Below are 5,311 nucleotides of genomic sequence, written 5' to 3'. Positions count from 1 at the left end.
AATTTTATAATGTGCCCATGGTCACCTTAACACACAATAGTTTCCTAGTGACACTTAAATGCAACAGTTCACACAAAAGGGAATTTCTCAAAGTCATACATTTTCTTCTTTAGCTCTCCTACGTGTATGCATTCCATCTTTTTTATTTGCAAAAAAAGAAAATACTGTGAACCACGGTAACAACAAATAACAAGGATGGCAAATATATGTGAATGAGTGTATTAAGAGCATCAAATCAATGAAATAAAAATGAAAATTTTTTACAAATCTGCCAACCACCATCAAGTTTTTGTTTAATTTTGAAAAAAATTGATATATATTCTTATTTAGAGTATTTATAATAGAACTCTATATATATAACAAGTAAAAGCGTACTAAGTTCGGCCGGGCCGAACCTACACCTACACCATGGATCCCATTTGTTGTTCGGACCACAATTAAATTATATGTTGGAGACTTGGGTAAAATGTCAGCCAATTCGAATAAGAATTGCGGCCTTTGGGCGCTCAAGAAGTAAAATTGAGAGATCGATTTATATGGGAGCTGTATCAGGCTATAGACCGATTCAGACCATAATAAACACGTATGTTGATGGTCATCGCATGATAATTGCGACCTCTAGAGGCTCAAGAAGTCAAAATCCCAGATCGGTTTATATGGCTGCTATATCAGGCTATGAACCGATTTGAAATTTATTTGGAGCAGTTGTTGAAAGTCATAATAAAATGCGTCATGCAAAAATTCATTCAAATCGGATAAAAATTGCGCTCTCTAGTGGCTCAGGAAGTCAAGTCCCCAGTTCGGTTTATATGACAGCTATATCAGGTTATGGACCGAATTGAACCACACTTAGCACGGTTGTTGCAAGTCATAGCGAAACACGTCATGCAAAATTTACTCTTTACTCTTTCGAAAGTTAGCGTGCTTTCGATAGACAGACAGACGGACGGACATGGCTAGATTGACATAAAATGTCACGATGATCAAGAATATACATATATACTTTATGGGGTCTCAGACGCATATTTCGAGTAGTTGCAAATTGAATGACGAAATTTGTTTACCCCCATCCTATGGTGGAGGGTATAAAAATGAATTTGTGATTGTTTGTTTGTAAATTTGTTTGTTCCTTATAGACTCTCAAACGGCTGAAGCGACTTTTTTTAAATTCTTACAGATTGTGGAGAGTGGTCCGGAAGGAGCAATAGGCTATATATTTTTTTGATATCTCAAGGGGGGCGGACCCTCACCCTTACCCCAAAAGTACCACTCAAAAATAAAAGTGAACCGATCGGGGCAATATGGGACTCAAATGAAAGGTATTCGAGAGAAGAAGAATAAATAAGAATATGGTATTAAAAGTTGGGTCCAAGGAACCCGGGAGCCACTCCAACCCCAAAAATTCCCCAAACAAACATATTGGACGTACATACCAATATGGGACTTCAGAGAAGATTACGAATATGACCTAAAAAATGATGTCGAAGCATTTGCGGGTCGCCCCTCCCCAAAAGGGTGTTTTACTCGATCATAGCTTATACGATTCAAATGAAAGGTATTTGGGAGTTGATTACTTGGACTTGGACTTTATGTCCAAGAATCTAGATGGCGCTTTACCTCCAAAAATCGCCTTCAATAGATTATTCGACCAATTAATAAAACAATGTGGGATCAAATGATAGATATTTTTGAGTAGAGTGCGTCATTCAAATATCTACTCAAGTGACAGATGGAGTGTGGCGCACAACCCTCATATAGACACCCTCCACCAAACGGCTGTATACACCAACCATGGCAATATGGGGTTAAATTCAATGCATAAGGTGGACTGCGAATCTGATATCTACATTTTGCTCATACATCTAGCGGACCACCTCACCCCAAAACAATCGATTAATCATAATGACCTAAGAGGACATTGTGTGTCCTCCGTGGAGACACAAATAAATGTACCCCAAAAATTACGACGTTCAGCGTGATAGGAGGAATTGCAAACCTTAACGTTAAGATTGCAACCATTTTTAGATCGTCGATAGACAAGACCAAACGACGTGCTGCTGGGCAACACTTTTTTTGTTAAAAAGTTTTACATAGTTTAATAGAAAGAACTATAGCCACCTCACCAAATTTATAGACTGTAGAAAATCGATTAATATGGCAATTTGATTTCAGTGAAATTGGATAAAAAAAATAGTGCTTTTATGGGCTTTAGAACCATTATCTGTAGATCGGTCTATATGACAGCTATATTTAAATATAGTCCGATCCAAACAATATTCGGGAAACCTAAAAGCTCCCAAGAGACAAATTTTGTCGCTCATATCCTCTGATTATGTATATTCCATGAGACGTGAGTAATACCCATCCCAATAAAATGCCGCTTTTATTACGACGTGCTCTGTTATAAAGTCTACGGACTTCCTTCTGTATGTTGGGAATCTCCCCGGTCATCCAGGGTTTTTCTTAGACTGCTTTACTTAGGCGAAGAGAAGATTTGAAAGCTAAACTTTGTTGTCAAGTATCTGCTGGACTCTCCGAAAACTTTCTAAACATGATATATATACGAAGTCGAACAAATATGAGGCTCATGAAAATCATTGAAATATATACAATATGTATACCCTTCATACATTTGCCACACCAAAAATTTTCCTTGAGCCACTGCGTTCGTATAGTTTTCCCAAGTTTAAAGCATCAGCTCGAAAGTTTACTCTTCATAATTTATCAAGAATGTCAAGCGAAGGTTATATTTTCTTGAATGTTTATGCCTGCGCAACAGCCTCAGTGCTTTGCTTTAGCATAAGTGGCGTTTTTCTTATTCGTGTTCTCCCCGCACACATACAGCATAACAATAATCATCACTTTGCACATATTTCACCCTCATACAATGGGTAGCAGTGAAATTCATCAAGAAATTGCATATATTTACGTTTTTCTTAAAACGTTCTTTGTAAAAATCTTTGGAAAATATTCTTGGGAATATGTGGCGCATCTCATATGGGGGAGAATTATTATCCATCCGCATTCCTCCACTTTTTCAACGCATAACTGTTAACTTCATGGGTTTTTGCCACATCATTTGCCTATGTATGCGTGCACTTTCTGCCACTGTATAACTTCCGGCTTACTTGTTGCTCATACTGGTCTTTGGTTTTCGAATACAAACACATTTTGTCTCGATTTGTCAACAGGGCAAATGATAGATGACCATGTACGTATGTGTTTTAGTTTTCTTTTTCAGGGTAACAAGTCAAGGGAAGAAAAATATTCATTACGAAGGACATATGGATATGTTTGCAAATAAATGTACAACTATTTGTTATAACCAAAGTATATGTGGTACTCAAATGAAATGGAAAAACCATAGCAACTACCGCGAATGGGATTTGTAATACCACCAAATAGTAGTTGGTAAACTTTGATAATATCTCTACAATCAGGAGGTTGTTTTAAAGCCTTATCAGAAGCATTCGAAGGCAACCATAAATATTTATATCTTATATATAAAATTCAATTTGTGTTTGTTTGTTCCGTATAGACTCAAAAACGGTTACCTTGAAATTTTCACAGATTGTATAGGTTGGTCTGGAAGGAAACATAGGCTATATAATTTTTATATATCGGGAGGGGGCGGACCCTCCCCCTTACCACAAACGTACTACCCAAAAATAAAAGTGGACCAATCGCGACAATATGGGATTCAAATGAAAAGTGTTCAAGAGTAGAGTACGAATTGGGTAGAGTAGAGTAATAAAAATTGGGTCCAAGTACCTTGGGGGCCGCCCCAGCCCCAAAACCCCTTAAAATAGGTTCATTTGACGGTAATGACAATATGGGACTCAAATAAAACGTATTCGGGAGTAGATTACGAATATGGTCAGGAAGTAGGAATAGGCTTTATAATTTACTGATAACGGAAGTTGGCGGACCCTCCACCGTTACCCCAAAAACACCAACCAAAATTAAAAGTGAACCAATAACGGCAATATGGGTATCAAATGAAAAGTATGCGGGAGTAGATAACGAATCTGACATACAAATGCATGACGAAGTATAGGGGGTCACCCAACCCCCACAAAAACACTCAAAATGTGCACATTAGCTTATCACGGATATATGGGACTCGGTTTGTTTGTTCCATATAGACTGAGCAGAACCGATTTTCTCTACAATTTTTTTCGGTATCGGAAGGGGGACGGACCCTCCCCCTTATGACAAAAAGACAACCCAAAATCAACCGAATATGGTATAAAAATTTGGGTCCAAGTACCCAGCGGGCCTCCCCAACCCCAAAACCCTTCGAAACAGATATATTCAAAGTTCATGTCAATATGGACTCAAATGAAAAGTAATAGGCAAAAATTTACAAATATGGCATAAAACATTAGGTCCAATTAGTGGGAGGTCGCCCACCCCCAAATACCCCCAAATGGGCATATTAGCCGACCATTGCTATAGGGGACTCAAATCAAAGGTATTTGGGAGTAGATTACGAATATGACATTAAAATTTGCGTTCAAGTCTAGGTGGGGCTTTTCCTCCTAAAGATACGTTAAATGGGTTATTTGACCCATTATGACAATACGGGACTCAAATGAGAGGAGCCAAGTGGTTTGGGGTACGCCCTTAAGCACCCCCTAAACTGAAATTAGTTTCCTTTGGGAATAAAGAACGAATTTGATATCTATTTTCAGTGCAAAGTGTCGATGATCTCCCCAGCCCCCAAAACACCTTTTAAACGGTTCATGGCAATATGGGGCTCAAATTAAAAGGATTAGGAAGTGCAACACGAATTTCATTTCCATATTTGTGTCGAAATGTCTGAGGTGCCATCCCTCCCCTAATGAGAACATTACCCAAAGGAAGAAAATTACCAACAGGAATCGAGAAGGGGCAAAATCTCACACATCAATGAGTGCTTTCCGATTCAAGTTTAAACTCTATGATAAGGAACCTTTGTTATAGCCGAGTCCGATCGGAGTCCCACAGTGTGACACCTCTTTGGGGAAAATTTTTTTAAATGACCATGCATGGCATTGTACATCGCAAATGTCGCCAACATTAAGAGGGGACAACGAACGCGTTCAGCGTCATAGGCTACAATGGCACGAATTCGATATCCGTATTCAGGGCGAAGTGTTCCCATCCTAAAAAGATACTAGAGAGTTAAAGAAGGCGCAACGGAGCGGGCCTGGTTCGGTTAGTAAGCTATATAAAAACAATAACTATATAAGCTATTAACGAAAAGGAGAATTAGATTTCTCTTGTGAAAGGCAAATAATTCCTTTGCGCTTATCTGACCAAGCCTACC

Source organism: Stomoxys calcitrans, chromosome 2, assembly GCF_963082655.1.
Source record: "Stomoxys calcitrans chromosome 2, idStoCalc2.1, whole genome shotgun sequence".
Classification (NCBI taxonomy): Eukaryota; Metazoa; Arthropoda; class Insecta; order Diptera; family Muscidae; genus Stomoxys; species Stomoxys calcitrans.
Note: the sequence above shows the minus strand (reverse complement) of the source record.